The 25,662-nt window shown below is 47.2% G+C and overlaps 1 protein-coding gene across 1 annotated transcript in view; it reads left to right on the forward strand.

Moving 5' to 3' along the window:
• The first annotated feature begins 318 nt into the window (after positions 1-318).
• Positions 319-25,662, forward strand: part of SLC51B (SLC51 subunit beta) — a 45,478-nt gene continuing 20,134 nt past the window's right edge. The window contains exon 1 of the mRNA XM_065559202.1: positions 319-342. The gene's annotated coding sequence lies outside the window, so the exon portion shown is untranslated. The remainder of the gene's footprint in view (positions 343-25,662) is intronic.

Raw genomic sequence — 25,662 nt, forward strand, 5'->3', positions numbered from 1 at the left:
CTTTGACCCACGGAACCACACTCCGCGCTCATATCTGAAAATAGAACCTTCTTTCTCAAATATTTTTACATACCGGTTAAGTTTTGTCCTTTATATGCTTTCTTAGTTTGCTAAACTTGCTGCTGCTGCCTGTACTTTCAAATATCTTGATAGAGTTAATCTCTCTTGGCTCAGGTTTCACTACCTTCCTAGGTTGCTCTTCACCCCTCCCCTTTCCCCCGCCTCTCCTCAATTCTGCTCTCTCTCTTTGTTTTAAAAGTTAAAAGTTATAGTTTTTACAGAAACCTCTAAAAAATAAAGCAAATGAAAACAGAATAAAACAAGAAACAAAAAGAAAACAAGGTAAAAACTTTACTTTAAATAAATCCAGTAAATGAATTATTTTAACTCTTCAGGAATGCAACAGCTGGAATTATTCCTAACTTTCTTGAAGATAGGGTTGCCAAGCAACAGGAATGCACTTTCTGCTTCTAATCCTAACCACTAACTAATATTTGAAACATAGGCTTTTCTTATTTCCATACAGCAGCGGTTTAAAATAATGTTAAATATAAAGTAATGCAAAATTCCTTGTTACCAAATTAATACAATACATTTAGCAAATATTAATATATTTTTTATCAATTTATGTTACAAATTTTAAATAAGGAAATAATTTGTTTATTCAAATGTTTAACTCTTTTTATTTTTTATTTTTGTTTGCCTTATTTTGTATGTTATGAATAGAATTTTGGCGCCATTTGTTTTTAATTGTAAGTTTGTCCTCTATGTCATGTGTGTTGTCTTGTGTTGTATGTTGTGTGGGTCACGTGACTATTTTTTATTATTTGTATTTTTTGTTGCAACAAAAGTCAATTTTATACCCTTTTTAAAAATTTATGTATATGTGGTACCACACTATTTTAAGTTCATGGTTGAGGTATAATCATAGTATTCGGAAAAAGAACAGGAGTACTTGTGGCACCTTAGAGACTAACAAATTTATTAGAGCATAAGCTTTGATATGCATCCGAAGAAGTGGGCTGTAGTCCACGAAAGCTTATGCTCTAATAAATTTGTTAGTCTCTAAGGTGCCACAAGTACTCCTGTTCTTTTTGCGGATACAGACTAACACGGCTGCTACTCTGAAACCAATCATAGTTTATTAGCATCAATTTTTTGTGCAAAGTTCAAAAAGGTTTCAGTTACAAATATATATACATATATTTCTGCCTCAACAAATAATGCAATTGCAAACAAAAAATATTCTCTTATCAATCACAGTTTTGTTTTGTTTTTTAAGATTTTTTTTTATTTGTTATTCAAAGAAAAAATGTAAGGGGAAACCGCAACATTAAGGTAAAGATAATAGTAACAAAATGTTAATTTCTTGTTTGGGCTTTTTATAAACTTGTTTGCACTTTTAAATATAGTTATAAGAATGTCATAACCAAAATGTTTTACAACAACAATTTATGCATAAAGCTAACCAAACAATTTCAACAGGTTTCCATGTTTTCAACAGGTTTCCCAGCTTTGGCTCCCAAACATAACAAAGCATCATGAAAGTATACCCTCAAATACTCTCAAAGTATTTGTATGTACCTGTATTTAAAATTTATTTTGGTTTAATTTTATAGTTGGTTTAATTTTATACGCTTTTCTTTTGTTATGTTAATGGGAAGCAATGGTTGTTAAAGTTTATGCTTCTAAACAGTTAACAAGAGTGGAATTGGTATCACAAGTAAATTAACTCTAAAAAACTTGTTAAAATTATGTTACTAACTCTTTTGCTAAAACAAAGTGTTCAGCAAGGGAAAGCAATACACCTTCTCATGGAAGATTGTGAGCATTTATTTTAGCCGTTAAGTATTACATTTTGTATGAAATATTAGTAATGCACCTCAAATGATAATGAATGTCTATACAACAATTGCAAAAGTATAGGTTGTGTTATAAAAGACTCGGTCCCTATTACACTGTTCTTATTACATTGTAAACAAACTAAGTTAAACTGTGTATTAAATTTGGGTTACTAAAAACAAAAAAGGAAAACAAACAAAAAACTTTACTATGTTAACTAACAAAAGTTGTTTAAGGCCTTGGCTACACTTGCGAGTTGCAGCACAGTAAAGCCGCCCCCAGGGCTGTAACTCACTCCCCGTCCACACTGGCAAGGCATTTGTATCTCCTTGGTTGCAGCGCTGCATGTACTCCACCTCTCCGAGAGGAATAGCGAGTATTGCGCTGCCGCTGCAGCGCTGCAGCGCCAGTGTGGCCGCCCAATGCGCTGTGAATGGCCTCCAGAATTATTCGGCAGTATCCCACAATGCCTGTTCTAGCCACTCTGGTCATCAGTTCAAACTCTACTGCCCTGGCCTCAGGTAACCAACCATGTGACTGACCCTTTACATTCCCCGGGAATTTTTAAAATCCCCTTCCTGTTTGCTCAGCCCGGCGTGGTGTGGAGTGCTATCAGCGAATCTTTCCAGGTGACCATGCCTCCATGCGCCAAGCGAACCCCAGCATGGAGCAATGGCGAGTTGCTGGACCTCATCAGTGTTTGGGGGGAGGAAGCTGTCCAGTCCCAGCTGCGCTCCAGCCATAAGAATTACGATACCTTCGGGAAGGTATCAAAGGACATGATGGAAAGAGGCCATGACCGGGACGCCCTGCAGTGCAGGATTAAAATCAAGGAGCTGCGGAGTGCCTATCACAAAGCCCGTGATGCAAATGGCTGCTCGGGTGCTCCCCCCTCGACCTGCAGATTCTACAAGGAGCTGGATGCGATACTTGGGGTTAACCCCACCTCCACTCCGAGCACCACCATGGACACTTCAGAGCCGGTGGGGGAGGGGGGGCAAGAGGAGGAGGAAAACGGGAGTGATGGTGGTGGGCTGGATGGAGACACCCCGGAATCCCTGGAGCCATGCAGCCAGGAGCTCTTCTCGAGCCAGGAGGAAGGCAGCCAGTCGCAGAATCATTACTCTGTCTGGTATAAACAATGCTACTTCTGTTAAATGTTGCATTTTGTCTATGCAGCTGCATCAACCTTGAGACCTCAGCCATCCTTCTTATCGCCTGCTCAGAGACTGCAAAGACTCAGGAAGAGACCGTGAAAAAGCAAAGAAGACATGCTGCAAGAAGTGATGTGGCAATCTATTAAAGAGAATGAGAAGGCACAGGACTGGAGGGAGAGAGAAAGCAGGATCTGCCAGGAAAACACAGCACACTGGCGGCAAAGCACCGCGCACCGGCAGCAAAGCACTGATAGGCTCATCAGCATCCTGGAGCGCCAAGCAGATGCTATCCAGGAGCTGGTAGCCATGCAGAAAGAGGAGCAGACGCCACCCTCCCCTACAGCCCTTATCCCAAAACTCTTTCTGTTGTGCCCCACTGTCATCTCCAACCCACTTTCCCCAACTTCCGTGTTCTTCGGCCAAGTCCAGCTTCCCATACAGAGATCGCCAGTGGCCCTTTAAACGGCCAAAGGCACACTCCACAGTCATTTGACACCGGCTCAGTCTGTAGTTGAACCGTTCCTTGCTGCTGTCAAGGCTCCCTGTGTAGGGTTTCATGAGCCACGGCATTAACGGGTAAGCAGGATCTCCAAGGATCACAATAGGCATTTCAACTTCCCCTACCGTGATCTTCCGCTCTGGGAAAAAAGTCCCGGCCTGCATCTTCCTGAACAGCCAAGTGTTCCGAAAGATGCGTGCGTCATGCACCTTTCCAGGGTAGCCTATGTTAATGTCAATGAAATGCCTATGTTAATGTCAATGAAATGTCCACGGTGATCCACAAGCGCCTGGAGAACCATAGAGAAATACCCCTTCCAATTAACGTACTCGGATCCTAGGGGGTCTGGTGCCAGAATAGGAATGTGCGTCCCATCTATCGCCCCTCCACAGTTAGGGAACCCCTTTTGTGCAAAGCCATCCACTATTTCCTGCACGTTACCCAGAGTCACGGTTCTTCTGAGTAGGATGCGATTAATGGCCTTGCAAACTTGCATCAACACGATTCCAACGGTCGACTTTCCCTCTCCAAACTGGTTTGCGACCGACCGGTAGCTGTCTGGAGTTGCCAGCTTCCAGATTGCAATAGCCACCCGCTTCTCCACTGGCATGGCAGCTCTCAATCTTGTGTCCTTGCGCCGTAGGGTGGGGGCAAGCTCCTCACACAGTCCCACGAAAGTGGCTTTTCTCATCCGAAAGTTCTGCAGCCACTGCTCGTCATCCCAGACTTCCATGACGATGTGATCCCACCACTCGGTGCTTGTTTCCCGAGCCCAAAAGCGGCGTTCCATGGTGCTTAGCATGTCCGTGAATGCCACAAGCAATTTTGTGTCGTACGCGTTACGCGGCTCGATAGCATCGTCGGAATCCTCACCCTCACTCTTACTGTCACTTTGGATCTTAAGGAATAGTTCGACAGCCAAACGGGACGTGCTGGCGAGACTCGTCGTCATACGTCTCAGCAGTTCGGACTCCATTTCCCGCAGACAGATCGCGCTGCACAGAAACCGTTGAAAGATGGCGTCAAAGGTGGACGGAAACAAAGGGATTTCTGGGATGCGAAGCGATGCATCACGGGGCATTGGGACAGGACCCAGAATCCCCCGCACCCACGCCCCCTTCCCACAACCCACGACGCCAGAATGGGAAAAGGTGCTCTGTGGGATAGCTACCCATAATGCACCACTCCCAATAGCGCTGCAATTGCCGCAAATGTGGCCACGATAGTGTGCTGGGCAGCTGTCAGTGTGGACAGACTGCAGCGCTTTCCCTACTCAGCTGCACGAAGTCAGGTTTAACTCACAGCGCTGGACATCTGCAAGTGTAGCAAGACTTAAGTTGCATCCCACAGACCAAAGACGCCAAAAAATATCACACCCTGAAGACACCAAAGAATATCAGTATACAGTGAAGAAACCCCCAGGCATCAAGAACAGAAAAATGAAGTGCTTTATAAATAAGAGATTGGTCAAATACACCTCTATCTACCATATATGGACAATTAAGTTAACAATCAGCTAAAAAACACTAGCTGGACCAAAATAAGCTGGCTTTTAATTTCAACTTGGTTACTATGTAAAAACTGTATTATTGCTGTGCTACTGTATTATTATTGGTTTCAGAGTAACAGCCGTGTTAGTCTGTATCCGCAAAAAGAAGAATAGGAGTACTTGTGGCACCTTAGAGACTAACAAATTTATTAGAGCATAAGCTTTCGTGGACTACAGCCCACTTCTTCGGATGCATATAGAAAGAAGAAGTGGGCTGTAGTCCACGAAAGCTTATGCTCTAATAAATTTGTTACTCTCTAAGGTGCCACAAGTACTCCTGTTCTTCTTTTTGTATTATTATTGTACTGTTGTCTTATTGCTGTATTGTATTATTGCTGTACAACATTTACAATGTGCATAACCTTGCTAAACTGTTTAACCAACACACAGGTAAAAATCAACAAACAAATGGCAGCACACAACATGAAGGCAAAGAAAAAACGAAGTGGTAAACAAACAAAAAGTTACATAGTAACTACAAATTGGGTGAACAAATTGCTTGTTAGTACCAGTCATAATTTGGGTCAGTGACACTGCATCCTAACTGAGGCACATGTTATTCAAAACCATCTTGTTCAGTGTCTGGGTACCAATACTACATCCTGACACAGCAGTATTTAATAAATTGGTTACTGTCCATTCAGTAGGTTATCTGGAGACAGCATCCATAATAAACAACTGGATCTATGTCAACTACGGGTGTATCGCAGAGCCGTGCAACCAGTAGAACAGAGAAGCTAGCCACTTCTGTTTCCGGCCCAGTAAAGCTTACCAGAGGGTGACAACCAGCCATAAGGGTAACCTATAACATGAATGGACAGTACTGTGTAGTAACTAATTACAATATATTTATATATAAAGGTCTCAGTGGTAGTGTCACTACTCCAAATTTCTGTTTTACTTCTTATATACATAGCACTGTGGGACATACTGTCCCTACCCCAGTATTTCAAAACACTCAGCCTACTACTAATGATGAGACAGGTAATAACTGGAATTGCCCTAATGGGAGTGTGTTTCTATCTGTGTCACCAAAGTAAAAAGGCCAAAGTACAACACCAAACTGGAAAAACATAGTTATGCTTAAATATAAGGTGGTATCATATGTACACATACATACTATACATATATGCCCATACGCACTACAAATATATATGCCATATCCATATAATTCATATATATTAATTATTTGGGAGTGCCTCTAAGGCTCAATCATAATACTACATTCCTCAGTCATGGTCCCGGGCCTAACATTCCCAGGCCCACCATAAGGGGCCTAACAGAATTGGATAATAAAATCTGTCTGCCAGTCGTACGAGGGAATGTGCAGACTAAACCGACAGATGGGGCATAAGTGTATGAATGGTAAAATAAGGAAACCACATAACAGTGTTTAGCCCACTGGGTTATCTTTAGTCCATGCATTATGCTTTTCCGGGACGATGGGTAAACATCCTCCCCGTAAAAAGACAAAAAGTGGGGGAATGTAGTAAGAGGAGGCCCTGAGATATAAACCTTGGTATCCGAGGCCCGGTATGAGGCCTAAGGCCTGAACTAGAGTAATGGTCAAGACTTTGCTAACATAAAGCAAAGTTAAGCTGTGAGCCAGAGGCAGGCCCTGCTCACAGAAGCTGGCAAGGAAAGGGCTGATGCTGCAAAAAGACACATACCTAAAAGGTACTGGACACCAGATATCAGAACATTCGCATACTTGTACATTCCACACACAACAAGGAACAGGCTGACCTATCCCAATGACAGGGCCAAAAGGGGAATATGATGGATAGAGTTGTTTTGTTCGAACCAACATGTACAAGGTGAGAGGTGGCACCTTACTACGTAGAGGGGTTGTACGTTGGTGCGTGGAGGGGTTGCACCTCAATATGTCAGCAGTGATGTGTAACTTGTTTGTACCTGTGTAGAAGAATGCATCCCTGAGTGGATATCTTTGTCCGGCCGAGGGGGCAGGGGAAAGTCCCGCCACTGACTGAGCCGGGTCCATTGCCAAGAGGCACTTTCTCGTAGTATGCCCGGTAGACTAAGTAATCTACGGGGAACTGCAATTGTGTCCAAGGTCGCAATAAACCTAGTCGACGTGACTTTGCATCTTACTAGACTCTGTGGTTATTGGGGGTTCTCTTCGGGTCTGCTGGGTCAGCTGTCTGCGCAGAGCTGGGGCAGCACACAGAGGGAACACACGCACGCAGCCAAGTGATATCAACATAGGAGAAAGCAGAGCACCACACCGGTAGCATCTGACAACACTATGCATTATCTAGTTAGATATTATATTATATATAATAGAGAGAACATTATATTGTAAAATCAAAGGGACTTTATGAAGCCAATACAATAATTCAGGACTAATGCTTTCAGGAACAAAAATGTTCCTGAACTTACTGTATTTTCACTGTTGGATACTGAAAGAACATGAGGAGGCTCAAAATACCATGAGTAGCCAAGATCTTACATCGCATCAGCCCTGTAAATGATTCCCCAAGGTGTTAAACGCATCACACCCCAATCACAATGTTAAGGCTCTCCAAATTTATTTCGTCCATTTTTTTTAGGAGATACTTTAATCACTGTTTCCTGCTACTGTTATGTTCTTACTATAGCAGAGCAGCCAAATGTCAGCTTCTGTTCCTTTTCAGAATGAGTCCTCATGGAAATTTCAGCTGCAACCATGCAATTTTGTGAACCTAAGTGACAAGGAGTCTGGTGGCACCTTAAAGTCTAACAGATTTATTTGGGCATAAGCTTTCGTGAGTAAAAACCTCTAACACGGCTACCCCCTGATACGTGAACCTAAGTGGTTTTTCACCCCATCTGTATTTGCTTTCTTTGATCATCTTCACAACCAGCAACACAGAATCTAACCTCTTTCTTGAACATGATCTTGTAACCTTTGACCATGTGTTTTAAATTGGCTATATTTAGACATAGTACAATGTGTAAACATTAAGTGAAAAAATGTCAGGCCAAAAAGGGTGACTGTTGACACCAAAGTCACTGACATCCTTCTGGTTCTGAGCAAGATTTGATGAGTAGCTGCTGCATTGGAAAAGTTAATTCTTTTGGCGAGACGTGCTCGGCTTTAGCAGTGGTTATAATTTAAAGAATGTTCTGTTCTTGTAAAGTACAAGGTCAGGATAATCCAGGGGTCGGCAACCTTTCAGAAGTGGTGTGCCGAGTCTTCATTTATTCACTCTGATTTAAGGTTTCGCGTGCCAGTCGTACATTTTAATGTTTTTAGAAGGTCTCTTTCTATAAGTATAATATATAATTAAACTATTGTTGTATGTAAAATAAATAAGGTTTTTAAAATGTTAAGAAGCTTCATTTAAAATTAAATTAAAATGCAGAGCCCCCCGGACCAGTGGCCAGGACCCGGGCAGTGTGAGTGCCACTGAAAATCAGCTCGCGTGTCGCCTTTGGCACACATGCCATAGGTTGCCTACCCCTGGGATAATCACATAATGAACAGTCTTCTCCCATAACCTAAGAATGAAAATATTTTATCATCTTCTAAGAACATTCTTTTCTCTATGGGAAAAGGGTTTAAATATGTAACTCCAACTAAGTTTAATTTGAATTAGGTGGTCAAACTTCCCACACTTCTAGATGACAATGTACCCTAGTAACTTTGACACTAAGAAGTTGTTCAGCATAGTATCTAAGAATTTGGAACTATTGTAGGTAGTCTAGTGTTGATATGGATTATTTACTAGTTAGATTACAGAATTTGTATAAGAAGCATACGCAGGAAACGTTATCTATAGATGGCACTGTCCGTTGCAGAGGTCATGTAATCTTTAACTTTCTAGTTTCATATTCAGCTAGGGTCTAGAGATCCTGTTCCCTTCCAGCTCTCATTTGCCCAATTTTAGGTTTCTGGAGGTGGCACTGCTCAACTAGTATATGGTCAGTGCCATATCGGTGATGCTAGCCCCATGGGTGGAGGCAGAGGGGGAACAACGAGGCTACTTCTATATGGCACACAACTGGTGGTGGTGTGTAGGGTATGTGAAGCTACACGCCACAGTGAAAAGCAGGTTGTGGTGTGTAGCTGCGCATGTCATTGAAAGACTCTGGCAGGGGGAAGGCAGCAGGGAACACCTCAGACAGCAGGGCAAGGCTTTGGCAGCTCCCTGTTATGGGGAAAAGCTCCGGCAGCAGAGAGTTGCTAGACTAGAGCCTTTCCCCGCTACGGGAGTCTCCCTGTGACAGGGAAAGATTCCAACAGGGGGTGGCAGCGGGACACTACACTGCTAAAAATAGGAATGTGGATGCGGGAGGCACTGCTTGGATATGTAGAGAGCCGTGTAGTACGGTATACCTTAAGGTTCAGATGTGTCTTTACTTACATAAGTAGTGCCTCACCGTCTACGCTATTTATACTTGTGTTGGGGGTGTGTGCAGTGTATGTACTCTACACGCACCATAAGGAATGTATAGTGTCAACATACCTCTAGCGTGATCTTCTCCGTTAAATAGGGAGTGCCATAACAGATATCTTGCCATCTATGCTGGGAAAACCCCTTGAACCATACTACAAATGGTACTTATGCCCCACACCCTGGGACAGGGAAGATCTATCACCGGGAATAGAAATGTTTTGTTTCTAATCATACATTCAGACTCAATTCTTACTGATTTTTACTTACAGAATCAAAACTTTACTGTTCCTGAAAGTCTTCGTCCTGAATTGCTGTGTTGGCCCCATGAAGTCTAGTCTCCCTTTGATTTTGCAATCTAATGTTCAATATATTATATTACACACACAAAAACTACTCTTGTAGACAAAATAATGCATGATCATGTAATAAAGACTGTATCATCATAATATGTCTGGACAAAAAAACAGAATTTCCACCATGTGCTACCCACATGGTTCATCAGCAAGGTTGGAACCTTGAGATCCAACATGCAAATCTCTGCCACTTGAACTGGAGTAACTGATAGCAGTAGTAGGTTGTCATCCTCTGTGGAGAGCAGCACTGCAAGAGGATGGGACACTTTCAGTGGGTTTGACAGATATTTACTGACAGCAAGTGGGACTCAGGACTCTTGGTTTCTGGTGGGGAGTGTGCTCTGGTGGTCACTGATTCTTTTGCCCATTCCCCCCAAACTTGACTCCTTCTGCCCCAACTTGCTCCTGTTTTGTCTCTTTCCCACCTCTGACTCCTTGTCCCAGTCCCATCCACCTTGTCTAACCAAACCCCAGTCTTCACTCCTACAGCCTCTCATCCCTGACCCAGCCTCCCTGTCCAGCAAGTCCTAGTCTCCCCCCACTTACATTCCCTGTCTCCTTGCCCAGCCATTCCCCTTTCTCCCGCATCACAGGCTCCCTCTCCCTCGCTCCCCTCCCCCAGGTCAGGCTCCTGTCCCCTCTGCATTTGAGTCAGACAGCTTCCTTCTCCATGCTGCTTGGGCCCAGAAAGGGTTCACAGAGCACACAGGAGAGACAAGCTCCCTGCTCTCAGTTCCAGTGCCTGGCCGTGACCCAACCCACCCCTGCATAGAGCTGCGATTGCAGGGGAAGTCCTTTGGGGCTTTAAGCTGTGAAGCTCTAGCAAGCCTCTACTGAGCAGGTGCAAACTGCAATATTTTGAAGGCATATAACTTGGGGAAATGAGGGTGGATTTTCAAGTGGGTCGCAAAAGGCACATCCCTGAACAAGGATGGACAAAGAAAGTCAGACTGTGGGATACTTCTGGCGGACTCCCAGAGCACGAGTCCACTGGGCTGTGTCCACCCTGCAAAGCAATACAGCTTGAACCCTGGGTCCTGCCTGGATTCAGGCTTGGAGCCTCCACCGCCGTGGGACCCTGAGGCCGAGTCTTAGGTTAGTGTGATTTGTGTGTAGCTGGAAGGAGGGGTTAGGCCTGAGCCTAAGTTTGAACCATGGGCTTACACTGAAAGAAAAAAAAAATGTCCAGCAAGAGGGTGGTGCTCAGAACCTGGGCTCCAGCCCAAGCGGGAGTGTCTACACGACTCTTTTTAGCCCCGTAGTGCAAGTCCTGTGAGTCCACGTCAGATGGCCCAGGCTCTGAGACTCACTGCTGCGGGGTTTGGTTTTTATATTTCAGTGTAGACATACCCTAAATGCCATCATTCTGAGATCTTGGGGTGAAATCCTGGCCTCTTTGAAGTCAACAGCTAAACTTCCATTGACTTCAGTAGTATCAAGATTCCATCTCATGGGTCTACAAGGACTAGAAATGATAGAAATGTATATTGACACCATTGGAAAATGGAGAATAAAAGATTCCAGCTTTCTAGTGCAGTGCCGTAAAGAGGGCGAGGCGAGTGAGGCACTTGCCTCAGGCATGCACCGCCTAGGGGCGCAAGTGTCAGCTGCTCTCTCGTCTTCTGCTGCCTCTATGGCAACCAGAGATGCTGGACACTGGCCGGCAGAGAGCTGAGGGCGAGCGAGCAGCTGGCTGCTGCAAGTCAGGAAGGGAAGGGGTAGGACAGAGGCACATACATGCTTCTGAGACAGAGCCTTCCCCTCCCCCGGCACTCACCTGGAGGAGACCCTGAGGGGGCTTCTGGTGGGAGATAGGATCATCGGCAGTGGACCTCACTCATCACCTGAGCAGCTGCTGGGGCTTCGGTGAGTGTTTGACCCTGTGATCCGCACACACACACACACACACACCCAGCCATCACTCCTGCAAACTGGGCAAGGGGCAGCCCATCCACCACCCCCAGTGAGGCTATGGCGAGGGGCAGCAGAGGAGGAAGGAAGCCACATGTGATGGCAGTCCCCTCCCCCCCAGCACCCACCACCCCCAGATCCCACACCCCCTCTCCGGCCCCCAAACTCTGTCCCAGGGCCTGCACCTAGACCTCCTCCCCCCACCCAAACTCCCTGGCAGAGCCTTAGGCAGGTGGGGGGCAGAGTTGGGGTTTGGGTGGGCTCTGACTGTTCCGGGCACCACCAAAATTTCTACAAACCTGCTGCCCCTGATACTTGGAGGGGGGGTGAGGAGGCAAGTCGGTGGATGGAGGGAGGCATCCATTTTCAGTATTTTAATTTTTGGTACTGCATTGATTGACTGCTCTGTGCATTAATATAGTGACCCCCTGGGTCTCTGAATGAGGCTTTATACTTGGTGGTGGGTGACGAGGCGAGCGGCGAGTTGGTGGCTGGAGTGGGGCAAATCTCCCAGATTCAAAACCTGGTGTCCTTTTTGCTGCTTTTCTCTGGGCTGGGGGTTGTCCCAATGCCGCAAAGAGGGTGTTCCCAAAGGAAGGTGCTTGCTTCTAACCCTGAGGCCCTCTAGTCAGCCCACTTGACAAGTTTGATTGTCCTTGGTCTGGCTCCCATCCCCTTTCCAAGCAGCTGACTGGAGGTGCCTGCCTTCCACGCCTTCCTCATTCACACTTCATTCATTCAACAGGGCAATTGATTACAAAGGGGGGTGGGGGGGAGAGATATTATTCTACTTCTAGCAAAAAGACATTTTTCTTTTACCTTAATTATACTACCTTAGGGGCCTGCTATAACATATTACCAAGGTTCAATACAAAGTCATATAAAAGTTATACAAAAATGCATAATGCAGAGATTTATCTACAACTGCATTGATTGACTGCTGTGTGCAGTAATATAGTGACCCCTGGGTCTTTGAATGAGGCTTTATACTTGGGGGGGGTGACGGGCGAGTCGGGGCGAGCGGGTGGGCAAGTGGCGGGTGAGCAAAGAGGCGAGCAGTGAGCCAGCAGAGGTTCTAGGGGCGGGCATGGGGGTTTCTGGCAGGGGAGGGAGAAGGTGAAAGGAAGCGAGTGGTGGGTGGGGGACTGACTAGAAGGGACACAGCAAGCCAGCGGGGACTAGGGAGTGAAGAGGGGTGTGATGGTGGGGCCAAGCGGGGAGGGGGCAGGTCCTATTTTACTGCTGTGATCTGGTCACCCTATGCATGCTGTTTCTCCCCCCCCCCCAAAAGCCTTTATTTTCGGCTGTGACGTTATTGACATAATCTGGGACAGTATAGAACATGGGTGCAACCAAAGTCCTGTAGTGGCACCAAATCTTGTATAAAGGGGGTCAAATGAGGTGTCTAAGACAAGGTTCTGGTTTGCTGGTTATGATTATGCTCTCTTTATGTGTGTACCATTTTTGTAGTTGAAGTTATGAAGGTTGGCTCTATACTGTCTGTATTTCAACGCTATGCTTCTGGGTGACCTCCCAGCCAAGCTGGTGTCAGCTCTGCCTAGCCTGCTTGATGGCCTATTAAGGACCATTCACTCAGGGTGATTACTGACCAAATCAGAGTGTGAATGTTGTAGTTTACTGTCCGTGTGCCTTTAGCCAGAATCCACCTTGAATGGAATGGAGCTCAACATGAAGTTATAGCTGGGGTAAGGAAGTTATTGCCTAAGGATCTTTTGATTGGGGACAATGTTAAAGCTTTGTTCAGTCCAGGTACCAGAGCCAGTCACAGGACAGGAATGATCTTAAACCTGTGTCTGTTATGGGCAATGATTTGCCTGGGGAGGGTTTCTCCAAAGGTTTGTCTGAGGAAAAGAGCTGTTTGTCTGTAAATGAAGTTTCTGAATGTCTGTCTAATGTCTCAGAAGTAAATCTGAAGTAAATCTGAAATCAAGAGCAGAAAGATCTCATTGGTCAGGAAAATGTTTCTCAGGAGTAGATTAAAGTGGATGCAAGGCCGGCTCCAGGGTTTTTGCCGCCCAAAGCGGCGCCAAAAAAAAAAAAAAAGCCACGATCGCCAGCGGCAATTCGGCGGGAGGTCCTTCGCTCTGAGCGGGAGTGAGGGACCGTTCGCCGAATTGCCGCCGAATAGTTGGACGTGCCGCCCCTCTCCGGAGTGGCCGCCCCAAGCACTTGCTTGGCAAGCTGGTGCCTGGAGCCATCCCTGAGTGGATGGTCAGGTGGAAGTCCTAACTGAGGAAGGAAAGGGTAGATTTTGGATGGGTGATGGATTGTTGTCTAGTACAGCTTGTAAAAGGGAACCTGAAAAGGGTAACTGTGATTTGCTGGAAGTAGCTCAGGCCTTGGCTACACTTGCGAGTTACAGCGCTGTAAAGCCGCCCCCAGCGCTGTATCTCACTCCCCGTCCACACTGGCAAGGCATTTGCAGCGCTGTATCTCCGTGGTTGCAGCGCTGCATGTACTCCACCTCTCCGAGAAAAATAGCGAGTATTGCGCTGCCGCTACAGCGCTGCGGCGCCAGTGTGGCCGCCCAATGCGCTGTGAATGGCCTCCAGAATTATTCGGCAGTATCCCACAATGCCTGTTCTAGCCACTCTGGTCATCAGTTCAAACTTTACTGTCCTGGCCTCAGGTAACCAACCATGTGACCCACCCTTTACATTCCCCGGGAATTTTAAAAATCCCCTTCCTGTTTGCTCAGCCCGGCGTGGTGTGGAGTGCTATCAGCGAATCTTTCCAGGTGACCATGCCTCCACGCGCCAAGCGAGCCCCAGCATGGAGCAATGGCGAGTTGCTGGACCTCATCAGTGTTTGGGGGGAGGAACCTGTCCAGTCCCAGCTGTGCTCCAGCCGTAGGAATTATGATATCTTCGGGAAGGTATCAAAGGACATGATGGAAAGGGGCCATGACCGGGACGCCCTGCAGTGCAGGATTAAAGTGAAGGAGCTGCGGAGTGCCTACCGCAAAGCCTGTGAGGCAAACGGCCGCTCGGGTGCTCCCCCCGTGAACTGCCGATTCTACAAAGAGCTGGATGCGATACTTGGGGTTAACCCCACCTCCACTCCGAGCACCACCATGGACACTTCAGAGCCGGTGAGGGGGGGGAGGGAGGAAGAGGAGGAGGAGGAGGAAAACGGGAGTGATGGTAGTGGACCAGATGGAGACACCCCGGAATCCCTGGAGCCATGCAGCCAGGAGCTCTTCTCGAGCGAGGAGGAAAGTAGCCAGTCGCAGCGGCCGGTACTTGGTGGCGGACAAACAGAAGACCAGGTTCCCAGTAAGCAGGGTTTTTTTTTCGGGAAGGAATTTTCTCGGTGTGGGCTCTTTGGGAGAGGAGGGTTAGGCATGCATGCCTAGATGCAGAATAGTGCATTGATGTGGTTTATCACATCGCGGTAATCGGCCTCGGTAATCTCCTCGAATGTCTCATCCAGAACGTGTGCAATGCACTTGCGCAGGTTTATCGGGAGAGCCACCGTGGTCCTTGTCCCAGCCAGGCTAATGTGTCCGCGCCACTGTGCCACGAGGGGCGGGGGGACCATTGCTGCAGACAGGCAAGCTGCATATGGGCCAGGGCGGAAGCCGCATTGCAGTAGAAGACCCTCCCTTGCTTCCCAGGTCATCCTCAGCAGCGAGATATCGTCCAGGACGAACTCCTGTGGAAAATGTTGGGACAGTGTTCAGTGTAGGTGCCCCCTGAAGCTGTTGGCTCTCCCCAAGGCACAGACACCCAGAGGACAGTGCAACCCTGAAACAATCAGTCCCCCTTACTCACCATTTTGAGGCTCCCGTGGGATATGTGTGCTCTGTTTCGGACGGGAAAATTATGCTATTGTGTAGACCCTGTGTGTTTTCCACTCCTTAAGTGCATGGGGAATCATTACTCTATCAGGTATAAACAATGCTGCCTCTGTTAAACGTTGTATTTTGCCTATACAGCTGCATCAACCTTGAGACCTCAGCCGTCCCTTTTATCGCCTGCTCAGAGACTGCAAAGACTCAGGAAGAGACCACGAAAAAGCAAAGAAGACATGCTGCAAGAAGTGATGCGGCAATCTACTAAAGAGAATGAGAAGGCACAGGACTGGAGGGAGAGAGAAAGCAGGATCCGCCAGAAAAACGCAGCGCACCGGCGGCAAAGCACTGATAGGCTCATCAGCATCCTGGAGCGCCAAGCAGATGCTATCCAGGAGCTGGTAGCCATGCAGAAAGAGGAACAGTACCACAAACGCAAACGCCCCCCCCCCCACAGCCCTTGTCCCAAAACTCTTTCTGTTGTGCCCCACTGTCACGTCCAACCCACTTTCCCCAACTTCCGTGTTCTTCACACCACCCGCTGCCTCCAACACCAGTATCTTCACCACCCAACCCTGAAGACCACGACCCTTACCCTCTGCGCTCAACCCCCATCACCATGCAGTATAGCTGTCCTGAAGTGCAGCTCTCACTGCACAGCACACCAGACAGGACATACGCGAATCTGTGATTGTACTGTTCCCCACTCCACCCCCTTGTTTCTTTTCAATAAATGGATTTTTTGGCTTTGAAAACATTCTTGATTATTGCATAAAGTAAAAGACTCCTTAGCCCAGGAAATAAACAGGCACTGCAAGTTTGCTTGTCTGCTTAGCAAACACTGATTCCTAAAGATTGGAACTACTGCACTTCACTCCCATAGGGTACCAGATATCACTGCTGGTTTTCAGCCTCAAATTGCTCCCTCAAGCCATCCCTAATCCTTGCAGCTCCGCGCTGGGCCCCTGTAATAGCCCTGCTCTCTGGCTGTGCAAATTCAGCCTCCAGGTGTTGAACCTCAGAGGTCCATGCCTGAGTGAAGCTTTCACCCTTCCCTTCACAAATATTATGGAGGGCACAGCACACAGATATAACCGCGGGGATGCTGTTTTCGGCCAAGTCCAGCTTCCCATACAGAGATCGCCAGCGGCCCTTTAAACGGCCAAAGGCACACTCCACAGTCATTCGGCACCGGCTCAGCCTGTAGTTGAACCGTTCCTTGCTGCTGTCAAGGCTCCCTGTGTAGGGTTTCATGAGCCACGGCATTAACGGGTAAGCGGGATCTCCAAGGATCACAATGGGCATTTCAACTTCCCCTACCGTGATCTTCCACTCTGGGAAAAAAGTCCCGGCCTGCATCTTCCTGAACAGCCAAGTGTTCCGAAAGATGCGTGCGTCATGCACCTTTCCAGGCCAGCCTGTGTTAATGTCAATGAAATGCCCACGGTGATCCACAAGCGCCTGGAGAACCATAGAGAAATACCCCTTCCAATTAACGTACTCGGATCCTAGGTGGGGTGGTGCCAGAATAGGAATGTGCATCCCATCTATCGCCCCATCACAGTTAGGGAACCTCATTTGTGCAAAGCCATCCACTATTTCCTGCACGTTACCCAGAGTCACGGTTCTTCTGAGTAGGATGCGATTAATGGCCTTGCAAACTTGCATCAACACGATTCCAACGGTCGACTTTCCCACTCCAAACTGGTTTGCGACCAACCGGTAGCTGTCTGGAGTTGCCAGCTTCCAAATTGCAATAGCCACCCACTTCTCCACTGGCAGGGCAGCTCTCAATCTCATGTCCTTGCGCTGCAGGGTGGGGGCAAGCTCCTCACACAGTCCCACGAAAGTGGCTTTTCTCATCCGAAAGTTCTGCAGCCACTGCTCGTCATCCCAGGCTTCCATGACGATGGGATCCCACCACTCGGTGCTTGTTTCCCGAGCCCAAAAGCGGCGTTCCACGGTGCTGAGCATGTCTGTGAATGCCACAAGCAATTTCGTGTCGTACGCGTTACGCGTCTCGATAGCATCGTCGGACTCCTCACCCTCACTCTCACTGTCACTTTGGATCTTAAGGAATAGTTCGACAGCCAAACGTGACGTGCTGGCGAGACTCGTCAGCATACGCCTCAGCAGTTCGGGCTCAATTTCCCGCAGACAGATCGCGCTGCACAGAAACCGTTGAAAGATGGCGCCAAAGGTGGACGGAAACAAAGGGATTTCTGGGATGCGAAGCGATTCATCACGGGGCATTGGGACAGGACCCAGAATCCCCCGCACCCACGCCCCCTTCCCACAACCCACGACACCAGAATGGGAAAAGGTGCTGTCAAGGCTGGATCCCCACTTTGAACTTTAGGGTACAAATGTAGGGGCCTGCATGAAAACTTCTAAGCTTAACTACCAGCTTAGCTCTGGTTCGGCTGCCACCATTTCAATGGATTCCATTCCTGGGAAACCTTGAAAAACCTTCACCAAATCCCTGGTGAATACAAATCCAAACCCCTTGGATCTTAAAACAAGGAGAAATTAACCATTCCCCCTCCTTCCTCCCACCAACTCCTGGTGAATCAAGATCCAAACCCCTTGGATCTTAAAACAAGGAGAAATTAACCATTCCCCTCCTTCCTTCCACCAACTCCTGGTGAATCAAGATCCAAACCCCTTGGATCTTGAACAAGGAAAAATCGATCAGGTTCTTAAAAAGAAGGTTTTTAATTAAAGAAAAAGGTAAAAATCATCTCTGTAAAATCAGTATGGAAATGAACCTTACAGGGTAATCAAACTTAAAGAGCTCAGAGGACTCCCCTCTAGTCTCAGGTTCAAAGTACAGCAAACAAAGATAAACACTCTGGTAAAAGGTACATTTACAAGTTGAGAAAACAAAGGAAAACTAACACGCCTTGCCTGGCTATTTACTTACAAGTTTGAAATAGGAGAGACTTGTTTAGAAAGATGTGGAGAACCTGGATTGATGTCTGGTCCCTCTCAGTCCCGAGAACGAACACCCTCCCAAACAAAGAACACAAACAACAGCCTTCCCCCCCCCAAGATTTGAAAGTATCTTGTCCCCTTATTGGTCCTTTAGGTCAGATGCCAGCCAGGTTACCTGAGCTTCTTAACCCTTTACAGGGAAAAGGATTTTGGAGTCTCTGGCCAGGAGGGGTTTTATAGTACTGTACACAGGACAGCTATTACCCTTCCCTTTATAGTTATGACACGCCCCCCAAATCACAGATAGTGTTGGATGTTCGGTTCCACACTGGCTGTGATTTCTTCCTGGAGTTCTAGGAGAAAACAGAGTTAATAAGACACATGTACCTTTAGACATACTACTGATTATATAAAAACTAACAATATGTTTCATTCCAAGAACAATTGTTAATCAGTTAACTCAGGGAAACTTTCCCGGGAGAGTGCATCAGCCACTTTGTTAGAAGCTCCCGAAATGTGTTGTATTTCAAAATCAAAATCTTGGAGAGCTAAACTCCACCGAAGAAGTTTTTTGTTATTTCCCTTGGCAATATGAAGCCACTGTAGCGCAGCATGGTCTGTTTGTAGTTGGAAACGCCATCCTCAAACATATGGGCGTAGCTTTTCCAGCGCGTACACAATGGCATAGCATTCCTTTTCGCTGATTGACCAATGGCTTTCCCTCTCAGACAGTTTCTTACTGAGAAATACGACAGGATGGAATTCTTGATCCGGTCCTTCCTGCATTAAAACTGCTCCCACGCCTCGCTCGGACGCATCTGTGGTTACTTGGAACGGTTTGTCAAAGTCTGGGGCCCTTAGCACAGGGTCAGACATGAGTGTTGCCTTAAGCTGGTTAAAGGCCTTTTGACACTCATCAGTCCACTGAACTGCATTTGGCTGTTTCTTTCTGGTTAGGTCTGTCAGCGGGGCGGCGATTTGGCTGTAGTGGGGTACAAATCGCCTATAATATCCAGCCAAGCCTAAGAAGGATTGGACCTGTTTCTTAGACTTTGGAACCGGCCACTTTTGGATAGCATCCACTTTGGCCTGTAGGGGATTTATAGTTCCTTGACCCACCTGGTGCCCCAGGTAAGTCACTCTGTTTTGGCCTATTTGACACTTTTTAGCCTTAACAGTTAGTCCTGTCTGCTGGATGCGCTCAAAAACTTTTTCCAGGTGCTCCATGTGCTCTGCCCATGAATCAGAAAAAATGGCCACATCATCGAGGTAGGCAACTGCAGATTCTCCCAATCCCGCTAGGAGACCATCTACAAGTCTTTGGAAGGTGGCGGGTGCATTTCGCAACCCGAAAGGGAGTACATTGAATTCATACACCCCTGCCTGGGTGACGAAGGCTGACCTTTCCTTAGCGGGTTCATCTAGTGGTACTTGCCAGTACCCCTTGGTTAAGTCTAAAGTAGAGATGGATTGGGCATGTCCCAATTTCTCCAATAGCTCATCTGTGCGTGGCATTGGATAGTTGTCAGGACGAGTTACAGCATTTAGCTTACGGTAGTCCACGCAAAAGCGTATTTCCCCATCTGGTTTGGGAACTAGAACCACTGGAGATGCCCATGCACTCTTAGAGGGGCGGATTATACCCATCTGTAGCATGTCCTGGATCTCCCTTTGTATAGCAGTTTTGGCATGAGGTGACTCCCGGTAGGGTGGGGTTCTAATAGGGTGAGCATTACCTGTGTCAATGGAGTGGTATGCCCGTTCGGTCCATCCTGGAGTGGCTGAGAAAATTGGTGCAAAGCTTGTGCACAGCTCCTTGATCTGCTGTCGCTGCAGACGTCCAAGGGCGTGGAGAGGTTCACCTCTTCCACGCCACCATCCTTTTTTCCTTCGTAGTAGACACCTTCAGGCCACTCCGCGTCATCTGTTTCCTGGGCTGTAAACTGGCAAACGTTTAATTCTCTGGAATAAAAGGGCTTAAGAGAATTAACATGGTATACCTTAGGCTTTATGTTGGAGGTGGGGGAGGCTATGAGATAGTTAACAGCTCCTAGGCGCTCCTGGACCGTGAATGGTCCTTCCCACGATGCTTCCATTTTATGGGCCTGGAGCGCCTTTAAGACCATGACTTGGTCTCCTACTTTGAAGGACCGTTCTCTGGAATGTTTATCATACCAGGCCTTTTGCTCTTCCTGAGCATTCTTTAGGTTTTCTTTAGCAAGGGCTAAAGAGTGTCGGAGGGTGCTTTGTAGGTTGCTTACAAAGTCTAGAATGTTAGTTCCTGGAGAAGGCGTAAACCCCTCCCATTGCTGCTTCACCAACTGTAATGGCCCCTTAACCTCACGGCCATACACAAGTTCAAATGGTGAAAACCCTAAACTGGGATGTGGTACAGCCCTGTAGGCAAAAAGCAACTGCTGCAACACGAGGTCCCAATCATTGGAGTGTTCATTTACAAATTTACGTATCATGGCCCCCAAAGTTCCATTAAACCTCTCCACCAGGCCATTGGTTTCATGGTGGTAAGGGGTGGCAACCAAGTGATTCACCCCATGAGTTTCCCACAGGTTTTCCATGGTTCCTGCCAGGAAGTTAGTTCCCGAATCTGTAAGGATGTCGGAGGGCCAACCTACCCTGGCAAAAATGTCTGTTAATGCCTGGCACACACTTTTAGCCCTGGTGTTGCTTAAGGGTACTGCTTCCGGCCATCGGGTAGCAAAATCCATGAAAGTCAGTACGTACTGCTTTCCTCTGGGTGTCTTCTTTGGGAAAGGACCCAGAATATCCACAGCTACGCGCTGAAATGGGACCTCAATTATGGGTAGTGGCTGGAGAGGGGCTTTAACCTGGTCTTGGGGCTTTCCCACTCGTTGGCACACCTCACAAGACCGGACATAATTAGCCCATTCCCTCCCAGTGGAAGGACTTCCCCAACCGGTCCTTGGTTCTGTTCACCCCAGAATGGCCACTGGGATGATCATGGGCTAAGCTCAAGAGCTTTACCCGATACTTAGTGGGAACTACCAACTGTCTTTGAGGATGCCAGTCTTCCTGGTGCCCACCAGAAAGAGTCTCCTTGTATAAAAGTCCTTGTTCTACAACAAACCGGGATCGGTTAGAAGAGCTGAGAGGCGGTGGGGTGCTCCGCGCCGCCGCCCAAGCTTTCTGAAGGCTGTCATCTGCTTCCTGCTCGGCCTGGAACTGTTCCCTTGATGCTGGAGACATCAGTTCCTCCTTGGACTGTGGACTGGGGCTTGGTCCCTCTGGAAGCGATGCAGGTGCTGGGGCTGTTTCCATTGACTGTGAACCGCTGTCCGCTGGTGCACTATGTGGTATTTCAGGCTCTGGCTGAGCCTCTTGGGTAGGGTTATCTGCTGCTTCTGCCAGTTCAGGCTCGCTGGTGCCCTCTGGCGTTGGAGTTGTAGACGGGTTTGCAAGCGCTGGACTCAGGGCTGGCAATGGTTCTGGTGCTGGTTGCGTTGCCAGTTCCGGTTCTGGGACTGGCTTTGGCTGGGTCTCTGGGATTGGATCCACTACGGCTGTTACAGTCGTTGGCAGGGGATCCAGTTCCACCACCTTTGTCTGGGTCTCCGGTAACACAGACGGGGCCCTGGTGGACGGCTCAGGAACAGGGATGGGGGTGAAAGCTTGCTTAGCCTGGCTGCGGGTGACTATTCCCACCCTCTTGGCTAGCTTCACATGGTTGGCCAAATCTTCCCCCAGCAGCATGGGAATGGGATAATTGTCATAGACTGCAAAAGTCCACATTCCTGACCAGCCCTTGTACTGGACATGCAACGTGGCTGTAGGCAAGGTTACAGACTGTGACACGAAGGGTTGAATTGTCACTGTAGCCTCTGGGTTGATGAGTTTGGGGTCCACTAGGGATTGGTGGATAGTTGACACTTGAGCCCCAGTGTCCCTCCAAGCGGTAACCTTCTTTCCGCCCACTCTCAAGGTTTCCCTTCGCTCCGAGGGTATGAGAGAGGCATCTGGGTTTGGGGATCTTTGGTGTGATTGGGGTGTAATGAACTGTAATCGGTTGGGGTTCTTAGGGCAGTGAGCCTTTATATGTCCCAGTTCATTACATTTAAAACATCGCCCTGCTAAGGTATCACCGGGACGATGTTGGTTGGTGGAGACTGGTGTGGTGGGGTGAGAAGGCGTCTGGGGTTTCCCTTGGGATGTGGGTGGGGCCTTGGGTTGTCCCCGGTGGTAAGGTTTTGTTTCGGCTTGCCCCTTCTGATATTCGCTCCAACTGCTACTAGTTTTTTTCTTTTCTGCCACCTCCACCCATTGGGCTCCAATCTCCCCCGCCTCAGTTACAGTTTTGGGCTTCCTATCTAGGATGTACCTTTCTATTTCCTCAGGAACACCCTCTAAAAACTGCTCCATTTTTACTAGGGAAAGCAGATCTTCCAGAGATTTAACATTTGCTCCTGATACCCAGGCATCACAATTTTTGTCAATGTGGTAGGCATGACGGGTAAACGACACATCGGGTTTCCACTTTAGGGCTCTGAACCGCCGACGGGCATGCTCGGGTGTTAGCCCCATTCTGAGTCTGGCCTTGTTTTTAAAAAGTTCATAACTGTTCATGTGTTCCTTAGGCATTTCAGCCGCCACCTCTGCTAAGGGTCCACTGAGCTGCGGCCTCAGCTCTACCATGTACTGGTCTGCAGCGATGCTGTATCCAAGGCAGGCCCTTTCAAAATTTTCTAAGAAGGCCTCAGTATCATCGCCTGCCTTGTAGGTGGGGAATTTTCTGGGATGGGAAGTGGTACCTGGAGGGGGGTTGTTAGGATTGCCTGGTGCATCCTGCTTAGCCTTTGCTACTTCCAGTTCATGCTTCCTTTCTTTTTCTCTCTCCTCCATCTCTTTTTCTTTCAGCTCCATAGTTCTCTTGTGAGCCTCCTCTTTGGCTTTTTCCAGCTCCATCTCTCTTTCATGGGCCTCCTTTTTGGCCTTTTCTTCTCTTTCTTTTAGCTCCATCTCTCTCTTGTGGGCCCCCTCTTTGGCTTTTTCTTCTCTGTCTCTCAGCTCTATCTCTTTTTCTTTCAGCTCCATGGCTCTCTTGTGGGCCTCCTCTTTGGCTTTTTCTTCTTTGGTTGTCATTTTCCTGTTTTCTTGTGCTGGGTCACCCCCTCTGCAGTTGACTGAAACTGGGAAGCTCTCAGCTCTGGCTGCTGCTGAGTTAACAGAGACTTTCTAACTAGCTACTCCCGAGGATGTAAAAAGAAAAAAAAACAATTCAGCTTGTAAATTCCTTTTTACCTTTATTTGCTCATTTGAACACTTCTCTTAACAAAGGACCTGTTAAAAAAAACTTAACACCTCTGCCTTCAGGCAAGGAGAGATAAGATATGCATCTATCTACCTCCAGCTCCTGGCTTTCCAAGCAGCTAGAAGGAAAAAAAAAATCTCACTGGCTTTTGGGTTTAAAATGATCCCACCGCTCTACCACCATGTCAAGGCTGGATCCCCACTTTGAACTTTAGGGTACAAATGTAGGGGCCTGCATGAAAACTTCTAAGCTTAACTACCAGCTTAGCTCTGGTTCGGCTGCCACCATTTCAATGGATTCCATTCCTGGGAAACCTTGAAAAACCTTCACCAAATCCCTGGTGAATACAAATCCAAACCCCTTGGATCTTAAAACAAGGAGAAATTAACCATTCCCCTCCTTCCTCCCACCAACTCCTGGTGGATCAAGATCCAAACCCCTTGGATCTTGAACAAGGAAAAATCAATCAGGTTCTTAAAAAGAAGGTTTTTAATTAAAGAAAAAGGAAAAATCATCTCTGTAAAATCAGTATGGAAATTAACCTTACAGGGTAATCATACTTAAAGAGCTCAGAGGACTCCCCTCTAGTCTCAGGTTCAAAGTACAGCAAACAAAGATAAACACTCTGGTAAAAGGTACATTTACAAGTTGAGAAAACAAAGGAAAACTAACACGCCTTGCCTGGCTATTTACTTACAAGTTTGAAATAGGAGAGACTTGTTTAGAAAGATGTGGAGAACCTGGATTGATGTCTGGTCCCTCTCAGTCCCGAGAATGAACACCCTCCCAAACAAAGAACACAAACAACAGCCTTCCCCCCCCAAGATTTGAAAGTATCTTGTCCCCTTATTGGTCCTTTAGGTCAGATGCCAGCCAGGTTACCTGAGCTTCTTAACCCTTTACAGGGAAAAGGATTTTGGAGTCTCTGGCCAGGAGGGGTTTTATAGTACTGTACACAGGACAGCTATTACCCTTCCCTTTATAGTTATGACAGGTGCTCTGTCGGATAGCTGCCCATAATGCACCGCTCCCAATAGCGCTGCAGTTGCCGCAAATGTGGCCATGACAGTGCGCTGGGCAGCTGTCAGTGTGGACAGACTGCAGCGCTTTCCCTACTCAGCTGCACGAAGTCAGGTTTAACTCACAACGCTGGACATCTGCAAGTGTGGCAAGGCCTCAGTGTAGTGAGAAGAGCCGCAGTGTATCTGTTGGGAGTGGCAATGTGCCTGGTAAGGAAAGTCTGGATGAGTCTAGGCAGCCTTGTGAGCTGATGGCTTTATCTAGTCAGCAGTTTGGGAAGGCCAGGTTAGTGGAAGATGGGTTTGTTTCCACAGGGTGGGCGGCGCTGGGTGTGTGTGTTTTGGGAGGGGGGGGACTGGGAGGCACTGGGGGGTATGCAATTTTATATTCTTGCCTCGGGTGCAAAAATAGCTAGTTACGGCTCTGTTCTAGTGACAGTCATACTGATTTGTAACTTAATATAGCAAATTTAGGCCTCAGAACCCAGCCAGTAGTTATACTTAAGGACTCTGGAAATACTGAAACTTCATGCTGAATTCTTGCCAGTCTCATTTACAAAATAATTAGTGTTTTGTTTCTGGTGCTTTCATGAAATGGTTTGAAAGTCACTCAGATCTATTTTACTCCCAAGAATTGATTCATGACAGTAATGTGACCGCATAGTTCAACTAGCTGTTTTATGCACTGTAATTAAAGTCTTGTCTGGATATAAATGTTTATTGCACAGTTAAAGGAACCATTTTTATTGTTATTCAAATAAAAGGCTCAGGGACCTTGCTTTCATAATGGATTTGAACTCTGATTTTGTACATGGCACCAAAAAAAAAAGTGCTGAGTTATTCTGTAACCAGGCATGTGGGGTCAAAGACACCGAAGGGATCAGAAAACTGTACTACAAA

Source organism: Chrysemys picta, chromosome 10, assembly GCF_011386835.1.
Source record: "Chrysemys picta bellii isolate R12L10 chromosome 10, ASM1138683v2, whole genome shotgun sequence".
NCBI classification, from domain to species: domain Eukaryota; kingdom Metazoa; phylum Chordata; order Testudines; family Emydidae; genus Chrysemys; species Chrysemys picta.